General features: G+C 37.1%; 1 protein-coding gene across 1 annotated transcript in view; it reads right to left on the bottom strand.

The window, feature by feature from the left end:
• The window catches only part of CNTNAP2 (contactin associated protein 2), a 1,356,851-nt gene that overhangs the window by 1,066,955 nt on the left and 262,331 nt on the right, over positions 1 to 27,565 (bottom strand). The window lies entirely within an intron of this gene.

Below are 27,565 nucleotides of genomic sequence, written 5' to 3'. Positions count from 1 at the left end.
TCTTTTGATATGATCAATTTGTCCCTTCTAACACACTGCCTTTTCTTTCAGTGTATCTGTGGTTTAAACCTAAATAGTTCAAATAGATTCCAAAATGTCAATAACAGCTAATTTAGAGTAATAGCAGCAAATGAGCCTTCTCCAAATCCTTTAAAAAATGATCTAGAGATAGACTCAAAAAATCACTTCTACTTTGGGAAAAATAAAACAAAACAAAAACCTAAAGGCTCTTTCATGAAGGTCAGCATCTCACATTTTGTGCAATATTTCTCCTTAAAATGTGTTGCTTACCATTCACTGCTCAATAACTCATGATAGAACAACAACAATATCAGAGGAGTCTGATTTCATTTCTCCATGAAATTTGAACTCCAGTATCCAATTGCCTGAAAGACGGATCCATTGGATCCACAGGTGTATCTAACTCTACTTATCCAATACATAATTCTTTCTCTGGGCCCTACTGCTCCTGGTCTTGTATCCATTATCCAGTTACTCAAGACAGAGATCTGGGACTTTCTTCAGCTCCTCCCTTTCTTGCTCAACCGCATTCAGTCATTTCCAAGTCCTGTGAAATTTAGTACTTCTAAAGCTAAGCACTTTAGCTTACTTTTTATACGCGCTGCCACCAGGCTACCACCATCTCACATACTGTCTACTGCATTAACATTGTTTGTTAATGGACAATTCCCATCCTCCAGCCTTATTTCCATTAAATCTATCCTCCACACAGAAGCTAGAAAGATCTGTCTGAAATAAACCTTTTTGCTGCAAAGCTCTTCAGCATGGTCTTCAAGACTCTCAGTGACAGAATCTTGCCTTCCCCGACAGCTTTACATTTTGGTGCCATCTTTCTCTTTATGTGCTACTGATAGTAAACCCACTGAATCCCTTGCTAACTTCACCTAGGGCTGTTCCTCGTGCTGTGCTCACTTCCTTCAACAAACAGCTATACATTTTTTAAATCTAGTTTTAGGCATCCTCCAAGTTTCAGATCAACCTCACCTACTAGAAAAGCTTTCCTGATGAAACAGCTCACACCTATTGTTCCGTGGCATCCTTGCACACTTGTATCATATCACTTCTCCTCTTATGTTCAAATTCTCTCTTTATGAGTCTAATTTCCTCTGTGGACTTTAAGCTTTCCTAAGGTACAAACTCTAGATTGTTCCGCTTTGTATTTCTGGCACAATAAACACTTCTTAAACTGACCTAAACATAATTGATATTTGAGACAACAAAGCAAAAGGAGAATTCCACTGTTTATATTTTCCTTCAAAACCATACCTGGTGCAATGCAGTTTACTCTCTTAGAGTACAGACTTACATGATTTAATGGCATGCATTTATATAAATATTACAACTGTGGGTTTCTGATATGAATAAATAGATTAAAACATGAAATGCTGCCATTATACTCATACTGCAGTTATTTGTTCATAAATCAAAGACTAAAACATTTAACTCTAGCATGAGTTCAAATACAAAATACATATTTTCCTTTTAATTCAATGCATCTAAGAGAAACTTGCCTATTCAAAGATTAAAGTTACTAAGTTTTAAACACCTTTTAACAAAGTAATTTTACACTAACTTGAGTAAATATTTATTGATATTCTAGAATATTCTATAAAGAATCATGAGAGGCTTGCTCCTATATATTTTTTATTACTGGATTATTTCATAAAAAACTATAATATATGATGAGTCATGATTGGCTAATCTTGTGGTTAGCCCACTTGAATAAGACACAAAGAAATATTAGTAATTTTTGGAAATTATATTATTCAACATCGAAGGACAAAAAAACTGAGGTTCTCCCTGCTCCCCCCAAAACGGTCATTCACACACACATACACACACATGCTACAGAACATCAGAAAATCAGAGTGATCCACTTCTGAGCAGGGTTATAGCTCTAATACATCTGATAATGCAGAGATAATAGGCAATTTCTGAAAATTAGCATAAAATCTCTTTGTAGGAAATCCATGTGGAAGCTATTTTTATTTATTTTTGTAAATCGAAAAGTCAAACAAATTAGACTTGCCTTCTCTGTGATAATATTGCTGTTTACTGAAAATAGCTCTACAGCTTTTGACCATACACAATCTATTTTTCTGCCTCGGAAAAGACTATCTAGAATTATAAATCCTGAGTAAATATTCCACAGATGAGGAAAGGAATCTGACATCAAGAAACTCCCCAGAATGTCTTCTGAGAGAAATTATTCCTAACATTTATTTTAGATATTATTTTTATCTCTATTCAGTTAAACTTCTGTTTCTAGTTCCATTTAAAACATTATTGTCAGTGTTGGGGTCAAATTTCAATAGTATGTAGGCTAAAGGATGGCAATTTGATTTAGAGACTAGTTTTGAGCACTGTTTTCATGGTAATTTATATAATACTGAGGAAAAGGTAAATTATCCACATCAGTAAAGAGGGAATTGTGGACACAGAGGGGGGTGGGGGACTGTCAAACACTTGGGCCATTTCTCGAAGCTGCCCTGGCTTGCTTCTACTTTCCCCTCTGAATTAACCATATCTTTTACTTTTTGTATTCTGATGCTCTGACACCTGGATGGACTTCCCCCCCAGGGTTAGCCAATTCCTACAAGCACACTTTCCAAATACAAACCAACCAATCCAAAGCCCACAGCCCAGCTATCTCCTCCCTCAGGCTGTCACCCTCCAGGCCACTATCTACCTGCCCTAATCACCCCAGGGTCATGTACCAGACAACTGGGGACAGACCCTGTGCCCCAGAGCCTGCTGAAATTATGTAAACTAGCCAATCCTAAACCTGCTTACCTGCCTCACCCATTCCTTCCTGAAGAAATCATAATAAAGGCTCCTGCCCATCCTCTCTCTTCTCCCTCTGCCTCTTGACTGACCCTGGTGATTCCACCAACACCCCCATGGCGTGACGTGCCCCTTCCTCTTGGGAATTGTGAGTAATAAACTATCTTTTCAATGACAGTTGTTTCCTGATATGTTGGCCTTACTATATCTTAAATTTCCTATGAATATACTATATTTGAAAACACACCTGTTGGCCTCACTATATTTTGGATACACTATATTCTAAAACACCCTCTACAGAAAATTCCCTTGCTGTATCTTAGAAAAGAAAAGGGGAAAAAAATCAAAGATTTGACCAAACAAACAAATAAAAAATCTTAGAAATGTTGGCAAGGGTTATTCCATAGATCTGCAAAAACATCCTTTAAAGAACATCTTAGAAATTATTATCAAATGTCTGATACCAACTAGCATTCACTGAAATACCTTCTACACCCATAGTATTGTGCCAAGAATGTGGGGCCATTGAGGTAAAGGGCTGAGTTTTAAGAAAGAACTAATAGACGCGCTCTCCTGTTAAAAAAGAGAATTAAGATTGAATGAGAAATCCAGACAGATGAGGGAGCAGCATATTCCATTGCTTTAAAGAGTTCAGTAGTTCTATATGATTTTAATATCTAAGGTTCATGGGTTATGGGCTGGGCTAGAATTGGAAGATGAAGGACCCAGTGCTCCATATGGAAGATACGAGTCTATGTGGGTGATGATGGTGTCCTAAGGGGAAGGCACATGTTCAGACTTGCCTCTTAGAAAGATGACACCTGTGTTGAGGTGGGACAGTGGAAGGGGTGGAAGACAGTGCAGAGGCAGAGACAGCAAAGACCTCGCCTCAGAGAAGCTGAGGGTCTAATAGTGTCGACAAAGGTCCATCAAGCCGGAATTCAGAAGATAACTGTCGTTAAAGAATGCACGGCTTCCTGATGATGCATTGCTGCTACCCAGAATTTTGAAGTAGTGAAGGCTTCTGTAGTGACTGAAGAATTTCAGATGAATATTTAGTCAAAGTTCCCCCCAATGGTATGCCAAATCCAATACCACAAAAGTATCAGGACTTTTAATGGAATTGAAGCTACCCTAAAAACAGAAACAAAATCTCAAAAATTCCTCTTTGAAATATGCTAAATATTTGGATTCAATTATTTGCACTACCCCAATTTTTAGAAACAATCTGTTTGCTACTTCTTTAACTATCCCACATTGTAATGCTCTATTTCATTCAAACCCATACTTTAAAAAATAACATTACTCTAAAAACGTTAAGCCAATATTTTTCCAAACAATATACACTTTCCCAACAACTTCCACAAAGTTCCCTGGACAAGTAGCAATATGCACTAAGTGACCAGTAAAGACTGTCATTTTTATTTATTTTACTTTCTGTACTTTTCTGAAAGCCAAATGAGTTGGTACAAATGATTTGCACTTACTTGCAAGAAATGAGGACATATGCTTAGTGTGTTTTGAGTTTATGCGTAGGATGTAGTACATTACGGCCTCACTTTATTTTTGGTTTGATTTCACACACCTTTGGGTGAATCTTTTACCTCAACCATAAAATAGGATTAATAAAGCTCAGAGTGCACACACGTTGTGACATAATGTGCTCTCTGCTCTCCGCTAGGGCAGTTGGGTCCTGTCTGGTAAAGCACTAAATGGGACTCTGTGGTCCGGTCGTCAACACACCTCAGCGACGTGGGCACTGGAGGGACTCTGATTCACTGTGAACCTGGGTGCCATCCATTACTTCATGACACCCGCACACCCACTGAGGCCCTGGTGAGCAGGCTGAATTAATTCATTTCCATAAATGAGCAATGCTCCTACCACTTGTGTAGAGAACTGGCTCTGACAGGGCTAAAATAATTGGGAGCTCCTGAAATTAGAAGTCATAACTTCAATGCTCAGAAGGGACAAGCAGTTCATACAAATCAGTGATGCTGGCTTGTCGTGAAAACCATTGATCCATCTTTCACTTTCTCACTTTTGATAGAGATATGGGTAACAGAGACCATATTCTCCCTGATTAAAAAATCAACAGGGAAAAGATGTTAAATTACTGGCTTAAAATTTGGTCCTGATAGTGGAGAAACAATGCAGAGTGTTTCGGATGTATTACGAGCATAAGGGAGGTAGCCTCTATCCACCTGTAGCAAACTGAAGCTATGCAGCAATTCTGGTGTTATTCACACATTCAATTTTCAAGAAAGGCCAGAAGTCTAACATTTTAATGAAATCTCCCTATTCTTAAATGCTGAGCAGCTGATCTGGGGCTGTATTAAGCAGACGCTGCTTGCCAGTGCCCCAGAGATACGTTTTATTTGGCCACACATCTTTTTAAACTTGTCAAAATATAAGACTAAATGGATCATAATAAGTTTAAAAAATTAAATTTATTGTCCATGATATCATAATTTACCTGTGAATTGCTGCAGTATGTATCAGCAAGGAATTTTATTTCTCAGAATACAATTTTTTGAGAAAACAAGTTGGTTAGTGCAAAACAAATAGAGAGTGGATGAGTTAAAAAAAAACAAACAAATTTTAATGGTATCATATGATAGAAAGATACACCACTGTATGCTACCATAAAACTACATAGGAAAGAAGAAAAGAAGGAAGGAGAGAAGAAGGGAGGGAGGAAAGAAGGGAGGAAATGAAAACACCATAAACCTGAGCTTTATTCACTGAGATTTTAGATAGAAGACTTTCTTAAAAAGAAATACACATATTTTTTAAAGTATTACCAGTTAACAGGTACAGCCAATCCTTCATTACTGGTAGATTGTGTATTTGCAAATTTGCCTACTCACTAAAATTTATTTGTACCCCCATTCATGGACATGTGCAGCAGGGCAAAAAACTGGCGTCACCTGATGCTCACAATCCCAGCTAAGGTTGAACAGGGCAATGCTCTGCTTTCTTGTTTCAGCTTCACTCTGTAAACAAGTGTGTCTTTCACAAACTACTTAGTGCCATGCTTTGCATTTTTGTACTTTTTTAGGATGAGTTTGCTGTTTAAACTGCTGCTCTCCCAAGCGTAGTGCTGAGGTGCTGTCTAGTGTTCCCAAGCTCCAGAAAGCTGCGATGTGCCTTCTGGAGAAAACACACATGTTAGACAAGCTTTGTTGGGCACGAGATATAGTGCTATCAACTGGGAAGTCAATGTTAATGTAGCAACAATACATACCAGATAATATGTTTTTAAACAAAAACGCAAATAAAGCGAGGTTATGTATTGATTGGTTGACAAAAATGTAGTGACCAGAGGCTCACAGGAGCCCAACCCTGAATTTCCCCTGGAAGCAATGGTTCAGTATTTGCTAATTCAGTCTTCAGGGCAACTTTAGAGAATACAACTACTGTGAACAATGAGAATTGACTGTATTTACATTGCATTCATTTCTTTAAACAGGAAAATAAAGCACCATTTCAAACTACCACATATAAGAAAGTGAAAATACAATAAGTATTTAAATTATCCTTGAGGAAAATGATCAACAAACTGCGAGTCTCCTCATAGATGAGTGCGATGCTACCTGGTGTCACTCGACAAATGTTCTCCTTTTCTTCTTCCCGCTGCTTAGACACACGTTAGCACATGGGACTCACAGGCAGAGCTTACAAAGGCAAATCTCTCATTCCTGATGTGCTTACTGCAACTAACCTCTGTGGTTGACTTTTCTAATTATTACAATTCACTAAGCACTTTATAAACAGTAAATCCAGTGTTAGAAGTATGTTAATGTCAAGGGGGTTCGGGACATGCCACCCCAAAATATGCCTCTTTGGTATATTGATTTTTTTTGAGCTGAAGGCACCTGAGAAACAGCAGATGCAGGAAGGGCTCTCTCATCTACCCCTTTCAACCTCAAAGTGGGTCATAAAATTGCCCATGAAAAAGGTGCCTTCCCTGTCCCAGGAAGAGAATAACATTGTTATCACCAGAGACTAAGAGTGAACACCAAAATGGGAGTTGCAACCTGAACAAACAAACCAACTAAGATAACCCTTATCTTCAGTTAGTTTCCCCCAAATATTTCTTAATCACTATCTCAATTTACTGCCCTACCCCAAGCCCCTTTGTCTTGTCACATCCTTATAACTTATCATTCTTTGTTTAAAAAATGTATATAAGCTTTTGGGCCTAATGGCTTCTTTGGGTCTTCGTTTTTCTTCTGAAGACTCTCATCTACACACAAAATATTAAATAAAATTTATATGCTTTCTCCTGTTAATCTGGCTTATGTCAGTTTAATTCTTAGGCCCAGATACAGAGCCTAAGAGGGCAGAAGGAAGTTTTTCCTCCCCTACATCGTGCAGAATTCACAGATTCCTGGGGAAACACAAAATCCAAACAGCACCTGCCATTTACATTTCCCGTGAGGCAAGGCCAAGAATTTTCTTTTTTATTTAGCTATTTGATCATTGCCTACTTTTCCTGACCTTAGAGGAAATAATCCTCTTGAAATTTGCAGCATAAAAATACAGATTTTATTGAATCTATTAGAATGGGAAAATTAGTCTGTCTACCGTCTAACTCTAAATTACTCCAAGGCTATAAATAAACTTGAAGTTGACTTCTTATATTTTAAGAATTTTAGATATTCTTTTGTATAATTTATACTTTGAATTTCTTTTCCTAACATAAATCATAGGTTTCTCTTGAAGAGTTCTGGCATTTTCTTTTGAATAAAAGCTTGAGCAATTACAAATATTAGAAATCTATTGGTGAAGCTGTAGAATTTTGTAGCCTCAAGAACGGGATCATTTTGAATTCACAAAATATAAGAGCAGACAAATGTTACAAATTCACATTAATTTTAGGGAAGGTTTGTTTTTTTGTGTGTTTTTTTGGAGGGCTATTAAGAAAGGAACTGAATTTGGAAATAGGACACATTTTGATATAGTGCCTACACATCCTATTTTCAACTTTCTGCATTTGACATTTTTTACAGTTTAGGTCAATCCTAACCATTTATGCACTTCCCAAGGCATGACAGATATAATGCTGTTACAAGTGCTATTTATAGTAGGGCAGTTAAGTCCTTAAAATGTCAATGGTTGAATTTCTCTTAATGTAGACCTAGAAGCAAAGCACAAGTCTTCGTTCTAGGGGGATAAAGGGCATGCTGAGACAGAAAATTTATTCAAAAATTAAAGTGATCCCAGTTTTCTCATGACCCAAGAAGTATGTAGTTGCATCAGCAGCATTATGACCATCCCATCAGACTTCAGGAAAGCCCTGGACCTGAATCTGGAGACCTCAGACCCAACCCTGGCTTATTCACCCTTGGGGAAGTCAAGTGCTTCAGTAAAATGAAGGAAGGGGACAGATAATCTCTGAGATTCCTTTCAGCTCCAAAATTAAGCATCTCTTATTCTGAGTGACTTGGTCAAGCTTACAAAGAACTATACATTTATTTTCAGTTTTGGACATTAAATCAGATTCTAGAATGGCAGAGTTCTGAATTTTAGAGCATATTCACATTTCCTGATTATTTTAGAACATTATCAATAGGATATTACCAAAGGCAATTTTAAAACACAAAATCCATAGACATCGAAACATTTTCACTACTTTGGACAGTAAAAATTTATATATAATGTGTCAAAATTTGAAAATTGGAGTAAAAGTATTATATTCTAAATACCACATATAATTGTCCATATTGTTAATTCTTTAAAAGAAAACAATCATTTATTATATGGAGGCTTCCAGAAGTGGAATCTAACAAAACAATTTATAATGATAGATTAATAGTTAACTTATATTCTTAGTGCCTTGATACTGTTTAAATAGACATATAAATAGTAAGATTGATTTATTTTAATTCTAGAGCATGGGAACAAAATTGCTTATCTGAGTAAATTAAGGAAAACATTCATGGCTACAAATACCTGGGGCCAGTAAGAATAAATGTATGACCTTAAGCAGGTATAAAAGATCTGGTCGCATTCAGCTATAATATGTCATGTTTCCCTCTTTTTTTGCTAGTATTTAGCCTGGCACAACATCACGACTCTTGTTGTAAATATCAAAACATTTTCACAATTATGTTTTTCCATATCTGTCTCCTTTACTAAATCAAGATCACCTCGATGCGAGGGACTTTGTGTCCTTAGTGCCACTAATCCTGGTTATGGAGCTGGGGAAGCGACACAGAGATGTAGTTAAGACTGCCAAGGTTCTAATTCCTGCCTGGTAGCTCTGTGACCTTCAGTAAATTACAGAACTTCACTAAGCCTCAGTTTCCTTGACTGTCAAAAGGTGAAGGTAACGACATAGCGTGCTTTATAGAATTGTGAAGACTGGGTGAGTTTATACATGTAAAGCATTTAAAACAGTATCTGGTACATTGTAAGCTGCTAATAAACATTAGCTTTTATTGTTATCATATATTAAATTTTTGTTTAATTGATTTGAAATAATGAATAATCTAATCCACCCACTTGGAAACATTGCCTCAGGCCTGGGAAGACAGCAGGTCATGTTCTATAATAGCATTAATGGATTTAGGACAAAATGGGGAGCCACGCTTGGTGACTACAGGACCACCCTACTTACTATTCTCTGTTTTTGCTGCCTTCACCGATGTGGCTTATTTTGCTCCCTATGAGGAAGGCCACAAAATATAGAGAAATAAAATAAAAGGGAAACAACAAGTGATTCAGCCTACTTAGTTTCTTCTCTTCACTGTACTAAATAACATTTCAGGGCAAACAAGCATTTTGGAGGTCTTATGGTACAGCCCTCTCAGTACAACCTGAGGAACTTGAGGTGCAGGGTAAGGGCGGGTGGCCTGTCCCAACAACTTCAGTCAAGATTTTCACACTGAGACTTGACCTCAAATCCCTCATCGGTGATTCTGTCCACAGCAGCATAACATAAGCCATAATTTCTGTATAGCTCATGAATTTTCTATCTAGAAAGCAACTAATATTTATTGAATATAGGAATTCACTACTATAGCTTCTAGTTGAATATATGTATTAAATGTAACATGTTTTTGTACACTTAAAATTACCAAATTTTGTTAACTCCAACCCAAATTCTAGATTTATAGCAAAGAATTGATTCCAATTTTTGTTTTTTATGACTTAATTTGATGAGATTCTGAAGAGTTCAAGATGAAGAAAATGTCTCAATTGCTAAGTTACAATGCTGTGGTTAGGAATATATTAGCTAAATCAAGTAAAAAGAAAAGAAAAAGTGCAAAGTTTCAGACACATGTGAGAAAAGCCAGACAAAATCGTTTTTCCCAGTGGCTCTGTGCTAAGTGGCAGTGGGACTATTTATACATAGCATGTGAAGGCTTGTCAAGACAGCATTCATAGACAGCGACAGAGAGAGCAAAGAGCAAAGCCTGGGATGGGTGGCGACAATAAAGTAGGAAGGGCAGGACAGTGATCGCTTTAAACTCCTAAGCAAGTGGTGCTGGGACAAGATGGTGAAGAAGTGGAAGACCCAGAACAAGCAGAGAGGCTGGAATGAACTAGAATGTCAGCTGGGAGACAAACAACTCCGTCTGCAGCAGCAACAGCTGGAGAGTGGTGCTCCCATGTGACCCTGGTAGAAACCAAGTTCCTTTGAGCCACACAGTGAACACATCTTGGGTGGATGCCCTGGGCCCTGATAACGTACTGGGAGAGGCCGCTTTGCTTTTCAGAACAGACAGATTTTGGACCTGACACAGCCTTTCAAGACTCAATTGCTAAACCTTTAATTACTTTTTCAAATAATATTTTAGAACTTGCTTTTGTTTCTAAGACTGACTACTTTGTATTTTGTCAGTTGAATTACCTTGTAAATAATATGGCTTCAAAATTTAGAAAATGTTCTTTATTTAAAAATATAAGGTAAAAAAAGAGCTTTGCAACTTTTAGAAATGTTTTCCTTCTCTAATTTCTTGTTTTCTAATTTCAAGACTCCTGATTTTGAGCTACCACAGAGAAGTTCTAATATTTGTGTAAGAACTATTCTCTTTTCCTGGCTACTTTCGTTATTCCATAGAGATCCTTGTCTTTATTTTCTGAGAACCAAGTGAGATTTCTCTTTCCAAAATTTGGAACTTGTTGGTGATTTGATAAATCTTCTCCTCTTGAAATTTAGAAAAGTTTTGGAATATGAATTAGGAGAATGAAGGTCAGAGTTCTGAGGTCAGGGAGATTCATGAATGCAAACAAGAATTTTTGTGCACAGTCCAAATTCTTCACTACAAAATTCTGTTGCACTATAGTGAAAGGATGACCATGTCCCTTTTCATGGGTTTTCCTACTAAATAAAGCACAAACAGCCATTGTTAATATTGCCTGCACTTTGTGATTAAATTGTTCTCCCAGCAATGAAAATGAAACGCTGTTTCTGTGATATCCATTTTATGAGGAATTCCATTAAAAATGAAATAGAAAATGTCAATAGACCAGTAACCAATATTTATAGGGCCAAATAAGCCATGAAAGTGAGATACACATAATTACTTATAAATATATAGCATATATAAATTCACCACTCTCCCTACACACAAACACACACATGTGCATGTATGTACAGAAATCATTCTTACACTACTTACATACATCTGTGCTAGGGCTAGCCATTGGTTAAAAAAAAAAAAAAAAAACACCAAAACAATGGAAATGGATGTTTCCCTTTGTTGTCCTTCCATTTCAGTGATTGTCCACTCATACCCCCCCCACCCACCCCCCACCACCTATTGAACACGCTAACAGGCACATTGTAAAGTACCTGATATAAGAAGTCACATTAGGACATAAGTATTTAACGATGCTTCAAGTTTTAAAGACTTTAATGGGAATAGCACTCAAAGGAAAGAAATGCTTCAGAGGGCACTTGAGGCCCCAGAGAACAAGCAATGAAAGGGCAAGTTGAACAGAAGAAGTGTTCCTTGAGTCTTTGAAGTTCCACCACATAGATAGCAATACTGGTCACAGTGAGAACACATATAGAACCACAGACACAGTTATAAACTCATTGATGTCTACTTTCTTTCAATGACAACATCCCTCCCAACCACAACAGAGGCAAGAATAAAATCATCTCCAGCATGAGAGGATAACAGGCCAAAGTTAACCATATCTTTACTTTTTTAAAGCTCTGCACTATACAGTACTTTGCTGAGGTTTTGCCTATACTTTGCTTGGATAATCTTTTACCCTATTAAAGATGAAATCAGTTGTTTCCCAAATGAAAATGATCAGATAGCATTACATGAGGCAGGGAGTCTGAGATGAAATATTTTCTGTGGGTGTATCTAAAAGAGCATAGTCAGAAGATATTTTTCTATTAAAAAGGACAAAAATATTAAATTGCTTTGTTATTTTCTCTTATCGGTTTCATTCTTTGGCTTCTCTGTATCTATTTCCTTCTTTGTTTCTTACTCTTGTTTCTTTTCTTTAAACTCATATTCTTCAAACCTCTTTTCTTTCAAAACTCATTAAGCCAAGAGATAACCCTTTTTTCCTATTTAAACAATGTGATTCAGTATTTTCATTATATTCCCATTAAAACACCCCTTTAATAATATCCCTATTAAATTTTTTCTTAGAGTTTATGCCATTGATTAGTATTAAACTTGAAGACATTATAAGGGATTTTTGTTGGAACTTCCAGTAGGAAACTGCCTTTGGTGACACACCTCAGTGGATTTCCTACCATTTCAAGCGGCGTTATAATGAGGCTCCAGGGTGTAAAGGCTACTTTATTTGGGAAACATGACTACTGTTTGACTTACAGAGCTTTTGTCTGTATGTAGTAGCTACATAATTTCTACCAAAACACATAAGGCATTTGCCCTGCAGATGCAAATGATTTGCTCACTGCTATTTATCATTTAAATCTCTAGATCACTGGATCAGATGACTTGTAAAAAAGGTTCTGAATGATATAATGGGAAGCAGTACACCTACAAAAGGATTAGGCATAAAAAGAATTAAAAAGTATACAACAATCAGCTGTGAAGGATGGGCTGGATGACATACAATAAAACTTTTACATTTATAGAAAGAGTCCATGTATTTCTAGCTCTAACAAACAGTAAGTGTATGGTTGATAGGAGAGATACCAACTATAGTATTGTTGTCCAGCCCAGTCAAAATGCATACAGACAAAGATAACAATACTAGGAGATGGGTCACAAAGTCATTAAAGATGCTATTATTTTTAATGCACTTTTCCTGAGCAAATTAATTGTTTTTCTTAAATCAAAAGACACCAACTTGGAATTATGTGATTTGTTTATTATAAACAAAAATATATCTGCACAGCAAAGGAAACCATCAAACCAAATGAAAAGGCAACCTACTGAATGAGAGAAAATATTGACAAATCATGTATCTGATAAAGGGCTAAAATCTCAAATATATAAAGAACTAATACAACTCAATAGCAAAAAAACAAACAATTCGATTAAAAAATGGGCAGAAGATCTGAATAGACATTTTTCCAAAGACAGACAGATGGCCAACAGGTACATGAAAAGATGCTCCACATCATTAGTCATCACTTGGAGCCAGCCTGAGGACCAGATGGACATATAAAGAAACAAGAGTGGTTTACAAATCACCAGGTTGATAAATCAGCTAACTGATATCAGCTCCAACTTGAACTTTTGTTATGTGGGAAATTAAATTCCCCGTTTTTGAACCAGTTTGATTCAGGTTTTGTTACAGAAAACTAAGACAACCTTAAACGTACATTTTAAATTTTCTCCTAAAAATATGACAGTTGTTGTCTTCAAAAGCACAGAGGAGGAGGAATGCCCTATCTCCTCCATTCCTCTAGGGGGTTGAAAATAAATGATGTGGCAGAGGCTGCTAGCTATTCACCAAAAGTGCAAGGGAAGGTTTATTTTAATAATAAAAATTCCAAGTTTTAGCTGGGTGCATGGCTACACAACTGAGACAAAATTTTCAATTCTCCTTTGCAACTAGATGTGGGTGGCCATGTGACCAAATTCTGGTTAATGGGATGTGAACAGATGGTGCATACCCGTTCCAGTTCTGCTCTCAATAGAAGAGTAAGCCCTTATTAATGGAAAAGTGTATCTCATCCTCAGTCCAAGAAACAGTGATGAAATGCCTCAGCAAAACTTAAAGAAAAGACGAACATGATTGCCCCAAACCCACTCTTCTTTAGTGATCAAGGTCCTTGTTGTCTTATTCTCTTTTTGTGGCGCCAATTAATGTTCAAATGGCAGCAGCCAATCCTAGATTTTTCTCTGCTGCTGAAAGTCCAGCCAATGATTGACTTCAACATCCCTTATATATTTTTTGATAGCAATCAATGAAGCAATTGTCTTTCCTGCTTGAATAGACCAATGAATAAGTGATCAAGGGCTATTTTGAATTGTAGTCTTCCAGTTCTATAAACATTATCAGTCTGATCCAAAAAACTATTAGCCAGAGGCTACTGACCCCTAGTTCCCTCCTTTTTAGAGCACCACCATCTAGATCATCTCATCTGGTTTCCTTCTAGAGGCACAAGCCGAGCAAGGAAAACTACAGGTGTGGCAAAGTAGTGTCAATGGTCATGGCACAAGATGGGGCTCATCTAAACTGAAGCTTATAATATTTCTATTTTAACAAGTTTCCTTTGATAAAGAAATTAGGACTACTTAATATCCTGTTTTTTAAGTGATGAGTAGTTGAGATTGCTAATTTTGGTTTTAGCACAGACTCAAGAAAGAAAAATACAAATTGCATTTCTTGAAGGGAAGAGATAGGTTCTGCATTAAGATCTGGAGTGAATCCTACAGCAACTGATGAGGAACAATGAGCCAATGTGGGTATACTTTGTCATAAATTCATAATCATTCATTCAGGTGCAGCTCAACTAACACCTGACTATGGGGCACTGCCGGACACCATGAAAACTGTTTCTTTGTGAATATCACACCTTAGAGTCCTTGAATCTTAGCAGTATAGTGTGTTCCAATATCTGTCTTTTCCACTAGATTACATGATCCTTGAAAACAAGAATTCAGAAATTATGTTTTATTGAATATATACTATATTGATTTCATATAAAATATAATTTAAGTATTTATTTAATATATGAGAGGAAATTAAAAATGTGATGGGTAATCTTTCAAGTTAGTTTAACTTTCACTTGCGTCAACTCACGCTTTCTTACCTTTTGGCATACTTAGCTAGAGTCAACACATGCCAATGGGTGAGGAGGCTGGAAAAGCTACAGAAATGGAAGGTGCTTGAATCGACTAGAAATCAAATAGCAAGATCGTGATCATTCATTGACATGAGGCAGAAAAATAAGAAATAGTTCAGAATTTAAACGATACAAAGATATACCACTCTATGCTACCATAAAACTACACTCAACATAGCATGTTAGTCGAAAAATAAATGTTTTTTTAAATACTACTTCCTTTTAATTGCATTTGCTGACTATGGAAACCCACTATAGACACAAAGGTGATTTTTTTCCTTTTCTTTCACAATGCATTAATTTATTAACTGATTATTTAATTTATTCACTTAATCATCATTTATTAAGTTCCTCCTATATGTTGGCCAAAATACTGGGGGTACAAAGATGAATAAGATGTATAATCCAGACCTAAAATACAAAGAAAAAAAATCTATGTGCCTTTGCAACAACTAATAAGTGCTTATCTTAAATAACCATTCCAGTGTTTCCACACTAGGAGATTACCTTGAAATACTCATTCCCTTATAAAAATTGCCTCCGGGCATAGTGACTGAGTGATTTTTGGAATAAGCACAAATCCAAAGGATCAAGTTCACACCATATAGTACTGACTTTTAGCTGGGTAACTCTTATGTCCATCAGAACTTTTTTAGGCTAATGTGTTCTAAATAAGCAATTAATGGCAAATAAAGAATATAGCTATGGGAAAAATGAACTAGAATTTGAATTATGATTCTACTACTCACTAATATTGTCGCCTTTTACAAGAAATATCACTTTTCTGAGCCTCTGTTTGAAAAATGTGTAAAATACATATGGTGCTGATGACACATGAGGGTAATCATCAGGGGTTACAGATGCTGTATGTGAAAGGATAAACAGATGGTGATTCTCAAGAAATAGAAGCTATATAATAGTTGTGTTTGATGTTGTTATTGCTTTTATTATTGTCACACAGACTACACTCCATTTTTTGTCCACTAAATGACTCTTATAAGGTAACCCAAACAGTCAGTCTAAGTCAGTCCCACTAAGACCGTAGCTTTTTTGAATATGCGTTTTTCACTGGAGTTACATCTCAAAGTGCACATCCTACTAGGTGAGGGATGAAGACTCAGCTCTGTGAGGCCCGCAGTGTGGGGGCTGGAAGCGCGGGCCCTAGAATAAGAGTGTCTGGGTTCACGGTGAGCTCTACTACTTCCCAGCTGTTTGATCTTGAGGACGTTACTCAACATCCCTGTGGTCTCAGTTTCTTCATCTACTAAAAGGGAAAATAATAACATCTACCTCCTAGCACAGTTAGCGAAGAATAAATGAGTAAAAACATGTGAAGTCTTTAGAACAATGCTTAGAAAATAGTATGCATCAAAATATGCTGGTTACATTTTATTATAGAGGACAGCACAGAGAAAATTAAGGTTTAGCATCAAACCAAATGAGACAAGTAAAGAAGAAAGAAGATATGTTAAATTAGACTAGACAGTGGATCATTTTTGAAAGAAAAATGAGGGAGACACAGAATAAGGTTGTCTGTGTTAAACCGTGGTGGCTGTGGGACCTATAGCTTCTATCTGGATTGCAGCCAAAATGGAACCTGCAGACATGAAGCAAGATCTGTTAAGAAGTAAAGAACACCAAGGTGATAGAGCTTCAAAAATTCTGTGTTTTCAACAGCTTCAGAATTCCCTGTCTAATCAGTAACAGCTTATCAAGCATGAGATGGGACAAAAACAATCATCGGGACTCCAGATGGAAATGTTTAATGCATATGCAGTTTACAGGATGAATATAAATTGCAAACATGGTGAGTTCTGGTTAATCTGCTGAATAAAAAAATATTGAATTTGTTCTCCTTTAATTAATGAGTAACTGAATATTTGATACAGCAACATGCTTAACTCTTTCACAGAAAGTCAACTGCCAATGATTTGTCAGAGAAAGTCGGCACTGGCAGTGTTATTTTCCTTACCAATGTAATTCTTTCAGAGTATACTTTGCAGCAGAGGTGAAATCTCAGATGCTCTGCAATCTATTCTCTCGGCACAGACGATAAAAGATGTCAATTTACCTAACTACGTAGAGTACAATGGAGAAGAATATAAGTATCATTTAAAATGTTTAGCATGCTGAACAAAGGAAGAAAGATAAAACAGAAGTCATGGGCAAGAGGAATAAGGGACTTAATATCCCCTGTTCATGGATAACAAGAAACCTGAGGATATGGAGGATGATAAGGGGGAATGAATAAAGTGATACGTTTCTGTCTGCACCTATTTCTCTATCTGCCACCTGTGTATGTTAGAGCCATATTTTAACTGCATATATTTTACATTTATATAGCACTTGTGATATGTTGCAGGACCTTTACAAATAGTAATTTACCTAATCCTGATAATAACCCTGTAATACAGGTACTGTTATTATTCCCATTTTACAGGTGAGAGAACTGAGGAACAGAGAGATTAAGTAACTTGCCAAAGCAACTGAAAAATGGCAGGGCTGGGAGCTGAAATTAGTCGGCTCTGGGGTTCTTCTGCCCTCAGCCATCACACTGAGGTGCCTAGCTAGATAGCAGCCAAAATGGAAACTGCAGACACATATGCATTTGATGTGTAGCCACTGACAATAATGGCAAAAAACTGGAGAAAGAGAAAATGTTTTGCTATTTGATTAAGTTTCAGGGAATATGGGGATTTTGCTTCAACCTAAGAGTATGAAATTGCCCATCATCGCTGTTGCTTTGAGTCTTTTCCTTTTGTGAAATTAGGGGAAAATAATCATAAGCCCATCTTTTATTTTCACTGAATAAAGTGTGCAAATGAAAAAAAATGCAGATACAGTTCATCACAAGCGCATTCACTTTCTTCAAACACCAAAGGGAAAGGAATTAAGGTCATCTGTCATTATACAACTAAAGATGCAAATGCATGTTCCTTTTATAAGGCAACAAAGGCAAAAAATAAATCTTTTAAAACAATTAGGTTGTTTCATTAAGAAAGAAGAGAGATTAAAATCTGAGCTATAGGAACAATAGGGCTAAGTCGGAAAACAAAAAAATTATTTAAGGAAACACTCTATTTTCTGAAATTGAAAGTCATTTTGTTATTTTAAGAAGCTGAATGTAAAAATATTTGCTAAGTAATTTAATTAAAAGCTCTAATGCCAGAAGTATCATTGGAAGGAAAAGAAGAAGTTGTGTTTTAAAGAAACTTGGGCAACTAATCCGATGCTCTTTATTTGCCAGCTGATGGGTTATTGCTGTACATTTGCAGGATCTGCCATTAGCAGAGAACTAGCTATTTTAAAATGCAAATAGTTAATCTGACCTTGACAGTGCTGTTTTTCTTCTCCTTTTTTGTTTTTTATTTTATTTTTTCTTTTTTGTTTTTTAAATTATAAATCTTGCATTCTTTTCTGTAGTAAAGCTAGGACTTCTATTAAAGTGAAAAATATAAACAGCCTAAAAATTTTATATTATTCATTGGCATCCCCCATAATATTAACAAAAATTTACACTGACAGGGAGAATTAACAAGGAACAACATCCAGAAGTTGCTGGTTTAGTTTAAAATTTTTTTTTATTGTTAAAAATCACATAATTTTTCACAATTAAAAATGCAGCAGATTCAAAATTGCTTTGAAAGTCACAACTGATTTCTCTTAGAAATGTATTCACTTAACAAGATCATGTTAAAAACTTGACGATATTTCATGCACAACTGTACTACTATTATTGTTAGTCTGGAATGCTTTAGATCTTACTAATTCTCACAATATTACCCAAAAAGGTAAGAAGTGCCACAATTCTTAGTGATAAAGCTTTGGTGCCGGGTGAAGCTGGGAGGTGAAAGACATTATAATCTAGTCTGCACTTCATGCCACCACCAGCCATGGGAAGTTTTTAAGTTTTAGGTAAATGGGTATATAAAAGCAAAGGGAGGGGAAGCCACGTGGTGGGAAGAGAACCCAGACCTTAGGTTAAACGGACACACGGCTCAAGAATACGATAATAACACCTCTCACCCAGCAATTCCAGTCAAAAGTGCAAGCAAATTATTGCTTACATGCACAAAATACATGTTGATTTACATAAATGGAGCATTTACATTTAAAATGAGATTTATGAGTCGATTTTTAATCCCACCTATTACCATTTCCACTACAGTCAACTGTGAAGTCTCATAATTGTCAAGGATCATTTTAAAACTTGCCTATATTCAACAATCAGAGGATAACATTACTGTGTAAACCCAGGGCCTTCATCAACTTCCTAAAATGAACCAGCAGTCCATATCTCGATCTCCAGTTAGCGCACATCCAAAATGCGTGTCCCCAAATAGCTTGGTTATAAATTTAGTGCCTTCAGAAACAAGAAAAAAATGCTTCAGGAGGAGTAAAACATCTTTAGATGTGCTAACCACAGCTACTAGAATAGTTCAAGCTTTGAAATCTCACACTTAAAGGTTTGAGAATTCTTGACTGTAACTTTACTTTCAATAGAAATTTATTCACAAAAATCACAAACCTCTTGATCTATGATGTAATTTTATTTCAAGGAAACATAATAATATCATTATAAAGTGATTTTGATTTTTGATTTGATTTGTTTTTGATCTATCCTGTTTCACTGGCACTGGCATAAAAATGACATTTTATTCATATAATTTTCTAACAATAAAAAATATGGTTTTTACTCATATTCTATTTATAAAAGTTACCATATAAGGTATCTGGAAAGAAGGAAAGATAATAAAGCAAATTTTTTACATCTGATGGAGCTCTTAAATTATGAACATGAAGTAATGCTAATCAATGCATGAGACCACGGTTTATATTTTTTTAAATGTCAGTTGGTCAGCCATACAAATAGAAAAGGTAAGAGAAAGCATTTAGTGGAGATGAGGACAGTGAGGAAAAGATGGGTTGGTAGCAATGCCATATTCAGACAGGAGGAAAAGAGCAAATATTTTTTGTAGCCAAATGATACACATCATCTGTAAAGAGAAAAAGGGAATGTCATTACTTGTCTATTTAAACTCGTAGTTTAGCCCAACCAAGTGCACCATCCAAGACTATCAGGCAGGTGATAAATGGAGGAGCAGATGGAGATCTCCAAAAACAACAAAAGAAGGAAAGCGGAATGATTTTCAGGGAAACATGTTAGTTTTGGGGGGATGCCACTGAAAATTTTGGATTCTATCTCAGGGTCTTCGTCCAGGGTGAACAGAATGAAGTAAATTTTATAGAATGGAATAGCTACTAAATCATCATAAACTAAGAAATAATCAAAGGTGAATTTAATTCACCACCTTGATTCCAAAAGCGAACTTGTCTAAGGGAACAAATTAACTGCCTGGTGCTTATTCTATTATACGATGGTATGTTTAATTTGGAAATGTCACTCTATGCTTTCTGACTCAATCTCCTAAACTCACACACTCCTTAATTCATGTTGCTCTAATTTCAATTCTCATACTTCAATAAACAATTCATGTGAAGTTCACCATCAACTTCAATTTTACTAATTTTTTTTGTGTGTGTGTGAGGAAGATCAGCCCTGAGCTAACATCCATGCTAATCCTCCTCTTTTTGCTGAGGAAGACCGGCCCTGAGCTAACATCTATTGCCAATCCTCCTCCTTTTTTTTTTCCCCCCAAAGCCCCCATAGATATTTGTATGTCATAGTTGCACATCCTTCTAGTTGCTGTATGTGGGACGCGGCCTCAGCGTGGCCGGAGAAGCGGTGCCTCGGTGCGCGCCCGGGATCCGAACCCCGGCCGCCAGTAGCGGAGCGCGCGCACTTAACCACTAAGCCATGGGGCCGGTCCCCCAATTTTACTAATTTAATGGACAATTTTTTAGTCTTCATCTTACATGATCTCTTAGCATTCATGACTGGTGCCCACTTCCATCTTCCTGGCATGCTTGCTTGTCACATTCCTTTCAGGATTTTCCCTGACATATCTACCATTCATTCTCTGTCTCCTTGTAGTTTATGTTGCATTCCTCAGCCCTTAGATTTTAGAGTTCTCAAGAATCGATCTTAGATGCTCTGCTCTTCTCACACCATATTCACACCCTAGGTAACCTCATCCAAATATGGCTTTAATTACCTTCCCTATGCAGAGCTAAACCACAAATACGTCTCTAACCCATTGACACTGAGTTCTTGAGTTCTTTATTATTCCATTGTCCACCAGACACCTTGTGGATGCTGTAAACACACTTCAAATTCAACATTTTAAAAAGCAAACTCACGATACTTCCTTTAAACCACATCCTTTCCCATCAGCCCCTACTTCTGTGCCTGGCATTGCCCAACAGCTGGTAAGGCCAGAGAGACATGTGGGAGTCATTCTCAGCACTTTCTTCCACCACAGCCCGTATTCAATCCATCACCAAGTCCTGCAGAGTTTACCTTCTAATATCTTCTTAAATCCTTCCACTTATTCTCACTCTGCTACCACTATCCCAGTCTAAGCTGCTGTCTCTCACCCGGACTATAACCATAGCTGTCCCCGAGTCTTCACCAGCTGCTCTCAGACTTGTCCTCCACACTGCAGCCAGAGCCAGGCTTACACAAAACAGGCATGACAATGTTATGCTTTGCCCATCCCCATCACTCCCAATACATGCAAACTTTTGCCTTAAGATACTTCAGTGGCATCCCTTTGGGCTTCTAACAGAAAAAACTCAGTGATGTGGCTTATAAAGTCTTCCCAGCCTCATTTCATATCAAACACTTTCTGTGCTGCAGCCACACCAGCCTTCCCTTTCTGCCCCTGGAGTTTGTATATGCTCTTTTATCTACCAGGAACATCACCCTTGCTCCTATCTTCAGCGACGTCCAAAGCGCAACCCAACCATCACTTCCTAAGGGAAATTTTCCCTTAGCTTCCTAATGAAGTCGCATCTCCATTGACATCTACTACCCTCAGAGCACCACCACTTTTAAGGATGAGCACAGGATGAGCACAGTTGTAATGCCACCTCCATTGTGCAGTTCTTCAATATCAGTCTCCCCCATGAAGGCAAAGACTGGTTTTCCTCCCCACCGTAACACTATGGCTATATCCCCAGCCCCTAGAATATGCTTGGTTCTAGTAAGTTTTATTGAATAAATGGATATGATTATGACCAAACAAAAGTTGTTGATACAAATGGCCAGAACTCCTAAGAATGACCTAAAACAAACTATATTTAGTCCTCTGCCTAGTACTACCTACACCAGTATTTTCATTCACTCATTAAGTTACAAGTTCATGCATTCCATGCCTCTTCCTTAGCCCAACTACCCTTGCCCTCTTTTTCACATATCCCATTCTTACTCATTTTTCAGATCTCAGCTTAAGTGTTACTTCCTCATATATGGTCAGCAAATATTGTTAAATGAATGATGACCTTATTAAGAATTTATTGACTGCTGTAATTAGGTGCCAGGCAGCATACTAGGGCCTGGGGTTACAAAAATTGATATGAAATGTTTTCAGCCATCGGGAACTCATTACATATTTGCGGATTGCAGTTATGTAGCGAGATAATGAAAGCATGATATACATGGTACAACAGAGGGATGTACCCCTGCTTGTTGAGTGATGCATGGGGGAGTCCTGCTGTTGCTCCCACAGAGCACGGCTGCAGAAATGTATACAGCCTTTATTCAGGATAATGTGCTTGCTACCTGTTAGCCATACAACTTTGGCCATATCACTTAATTACTTGTTAGAAAGAAGGAAAATCCACTATTTTAGAACATTGCTGGAAAATTTCTCTTTTGAAAAAAATTTAACTAAACACTTTGATGGGCCATTTGCAGAGAAATGATAGGCCCCAGAGCATCAGTTGGAAGGCTGGCTTGAATTGCTTTACATAGAAAAATGAAAGGAATGTGGCTATGATGGAACAGCTGGAGGAGGCAGAGCAGGATCCCGGAGAGATGAAGACATGTAGGGAGATATAATGAGGCCCTGGGAGAAAAGAGAGGCTGAACTATATACCCAGGGCCTGGGCATGAGGAAGCACAAACACACACACACACACATACACACAAAACCTGAGATAAATTTCCTTTGGTTAAGTGTCTTTTGAAAACAGAGGTGTCCGCTATTGAGTTTTAAATTGTGTTCTGATGTAAATCCTTCCTAAATGACAATCTCCTCATAATTCCTTTTCCCTTCAGCCCCAACTAGAGTACAGTCAAGAGAAATTGGTACAGGCTAGTTAAAGTTGCCTGATTTGTTATCCTGGCTCTAAGGAGAGAATGAAGGCATAAAGCCCCAATCATCCTTCTCAACCCTTGCATCCTCGCTTCCTATACTCCCTGGCAAGACTATATGACTCTTCCATTTTAATGACAAGTGCAAGCAAAGTCCTTTAAATTCCCTGGAGTTCTACCTTAGGGTAGAACCACGGGTAGGCTTTGTGGAAATCAAAGGCTAACAGTCCTAGCACTGGGTGGTCTCTGTATCAGATCAGCTGTTCTAGCAGTCCCTCTGAGCTCTCTAGGGCCCAGCATCTAGCTAGACTCTCAGCTGGGAATCTCAGAATTCCCAAAACAGTGATCCACTGATAGGCGAGGTTAACATAGTGACGTTTCTTGGGGTATCTGAACCTTGAGATGGGCTGTTCATACCTATTTTACGCACAGAAGAACCGACAGGCTGGATCACCCAATACTGGAGATGTCATTTTTCCCAACAACAACATGCTTTTCATGCTTCTGCATTTATGCCTGGTTACATTTTTATTTGATTGTTTCAGATAAATCTAGTCCTCCTCAAAAGACTGTAATTTCCACGTGAAAAGAGACTATGTCATATACTTAATTTCTGTCTCTGGTTGCAGCTAGGCACAGCATATTTTCTTTAAAGCCAAAAACAAAGCACGCGGACTTGCAATATGAGAAGAGCATAGGACCCAACATGTCTATTTCATTCAGGTTAAGAGAGATTTTCAGGTGATTTGTTTATTGAATTCACATTAATAAAACACATGCTGAAAATGAAGTCATATCACAGCTCTTATTTAAAGCCAAGGCTGTCTAGGATCCTACAGAGGTCGAGCTATGACAGTAGATTATTCCTCTAGAGCTGCTCTAATACTACATGTGGTTGCTTACACTTGAATTTAAATTGGTTATCATTAAATAAAATAAAAAATTCAGTTTCTCAGTCACACTAGTCACATTTCAAGTGCTCAATAGCTACATACGGCCGGTGGCTCCTGTATCAGACGATGCAGTTACAGAATATTTCCTCCATCACAGAAAGGTCTATTGGACAGCCCTACTCTAAATACTGCAGAGAATGAGAGTATGCAACCTTTTAGATCTGCAACTAAAGAGTTTTGGGGTACCGGATCTAAAATTATCAACATGGATGCAATTTGTATATCTTTTGATCAAATTCCATGCTGCATCAAACTTTAATTTCATTATTTTTGTGCTGTCTTCCTTTCCCTACAACTGTTCATTTACTCTCCCATCTCAGAAAATCGTACTCTTTGTTCCTCATTGAACAGAATTCATTGGGAAAAAAGAAAAACTAAGTAGTTGGAGAAAGTGTGGACAGCAGAATTCTGAGATGACCCCAAGATTCCCTGGGTCTGGTGCACACGACTGGAGAAGCTCCTCCTCTTGAGTGTGGGCAGGACCTGTGAAGGTGTTGGATTCATTCCTCTGATTAGGTCACGTTATAGGGCAAAGTGAGGGGATTCTGAAGATGTTAACAAGGTCCCGCATCAGTCAGGGAGCCACTAGAGAAACAGAACCAAGAGGATACACATGTATTAACAGATTTATTTCAAGGAATTGGCTTATGTGATATGGTCTGGCTAGGCAAGTTCAACATCCGTAAGACAGGTTTTCAGGAAGGGTAGACTGGAAACTCTCGGGCAGAATCCTCTTCACGGGCAGAATTTCTTCTTTCTCAGTGTTGCTCTAAGGCCTTCCAGTCGATGAGATCAGGACCACCCAGATTATTGTAGATTAGCTCCTTTACTTAAAGTCAGTTTACTATGAAGGTTAATCACACCTATAAAAATCTTCACTCAAATTCATATTTGATTAAACAACTGTGGACTGAAGCTGAGCCAAGTGGACACAAATAACTGGCCGTCACAGGTCCCTGCTCTTATTTTGTGTTACTCTAAAGGTGACCATCTTGAGTGGGCCTGATGTAAGCAGGTGAGGCCTTTCAAAGTGGGTCTAAAGATTAGAGAGTTGAGGCAATAGAGACTCTCTCCCTCCTGCTGTCCCAAAGCAGCAAGCCACCATGGGTTCTAGAGCTACAATGAAATGATTTCTACCAGCAGAGCTTGAACTTAGAAGAGAAGCCCCAGTCTCAGATGCGCCCACAGTCTAGGCGAACACCTTGACTGCAGTATTGTAAGACTCCAAGCAACAGACCCACTTAAGCCATACCCAGACCCTTGATCCATGGAAATGGTAAAATAATAAACGCATGTTGCTTTAAGCCACTAAGTTTGTAGTAATTTGGTATGCAGCACAGGAAACTAATACAGAATGGAAAAGGAAAAGAACTTGAAATATACTGAGGGCACTGGATGGCATGGCACTGAGCTAGGAAGACTTCATCACTTACCTAAACTATATGTTAACTAGCTTGATTGTGGTGACCATTCACAATGTATAGCTACATCAAAACATCAAATTGTACACCTTAAATATATACAATTTTATTTGTCAATTATACCTCAATAAAGCTGAAAAAAATAAATGTTTGTTATTTTAGGCTGCTAAATTAAAGATAATAATAAATTAAAATAATGCTGGTTTCAATTATTCTCTTTTAGAAGTGAAGAATCTTTTTTTTTTCTTTTGTCTTGAAGGATAAGGAAGCTGAATTTCAAAGACTAAGTAATTAACGTCACTTTGAACCCAAAGTGACATAGTACCTGTTAGATCTAAGACTTGTATTCTAGAGAGAGTTCAGATTATCTCTTTTTTGTAGACACATCAATTATATAGGACGGACTGGTTTTTTGATTGTCACTGTTACACTGTAAATACTGTAGCATAGTAACAAAAAAGAATTGTGACAAAATACCAGTTCTTTAATACCCACTAAAATCTAAGTGAAATCAGAAATATATTTCTAATCATTTCCACCTTTAAAAAGTCAACTTAAAAATTAGTGCAAGGTACATTTTTGGTTGCTGAGGAGATGAACACTATATAAGAAACAGTTCATGTCTTCAAGAAAATGATACTGATAATATACTTGGAGAAGATTAACATAACATAATATAACATAACTCCTAATGAAATTATATGATAAGTGGCAAAATGAACATAAAAGTGATGTGATATAAGGGGGGGGGGAATTTATCCATGTGACAGACTCGTGGGTTCAATTTTGTGTCTGCCATTAACCAGATGGTTTGCAACCAATAATTGCAGCCTCCCTGGATTTCACTTATCTGGTGTTTAAATAAGAGTTGGAAAAGATCATCATAAATTGTATATAAGATTTACACTTCCTCAATTTCTTTAATAGTTGGAACAAACAGGGTCATATTTAGTCTTCAGTCAGTTTGATCTCATTCTTAATATATTTCTTGACTTAGAACACAAACTGTTCTCTAAGTGAAGATTCAAATGGCTGCCATTTACTTAACAATTACTGTGAACAAGACATTTACTATTGAACTCTTCAATTAATACTTAAACGATATTAAAGAACAGATATTTCCATATTCCCCTTACAAACAGGAAATTGATTCAGAAAGAATCAATAACTTGTCCAAGGTTCATATCTAGTAAGAAACAACTAGGGTTTGGACAAGACTCTAGATGATAACAGGTTTCCTCTGCTTTTGTGCCTTGAAATCCAATCTATCTACAAGCTTTTCTACAGGAAGCAGAAAAAGGAAGAAAATATTAGATAGGTCAGATTTACTTAATTACACAGAGATTCAAGGATCCAGTATTTTATTTTCCATTTTGTCAGATTAAACATTTTCATAGGCTGACTTTATAAGGAATTTAACTCTGAAAAATTTGTAAAATTGATGTGGGATTTAAAGAGTTGTAGTTACAAACATTTTCGTTTTTCTAGATTAAAATAAGTCAATCAAATACAAAGATTTTAACAATTTCTAAGAAAGGATTTGTTAGATATAGATATGTCGAAGATGAGAAGAATAATTTTCCCTTCACTGCAGACCTTTTTTCTTCATTTTTCCTTATTTGGAGATGTTTTGACATTAATAGGCTCCTCTCTGATTAACTGAATATTTTGTAACTATTTACGGACAAGTGTACTATAAACACTGTTGGCTGGAGATGGGCAAGAGGAAAGGGGAGGGGAGAACGGTGGCACGTGTGCATTCAAGAGAATCCAAGCAACATTCACCTTCTGCGAAGAATGCCATGCAAAGCACGGGGAAAATGTCAAGTCTACACAGAACGGGGTGCTCGGTCAGAGGATCCTTCCACATCATTTAGCAGTTGAGATGCTACCCTTTTAACAACAAACAGCCTCTTGTTATAAG

Source organism: Ceratotherium simum, chromosome 1, assembly GCF_057802395.1.
Source record: "Ceratotherium simum simum isolate JZ-2026a chromosome 1, ASM5780239v1, whole genome shotgun sequence".
NCBI classification, from domain to species: domain Eukaryota; kingdom Metazoa; phylum Chordata; class Mammalia; order Perissodactyla; family Rhinocerotidae; genus Ceratotherium; species Ceratotherium simum.
Note: the sequence above shows the minus strand (reverse complement) of the source record. Positions and strands in the feature narration are given on the sequence as shown.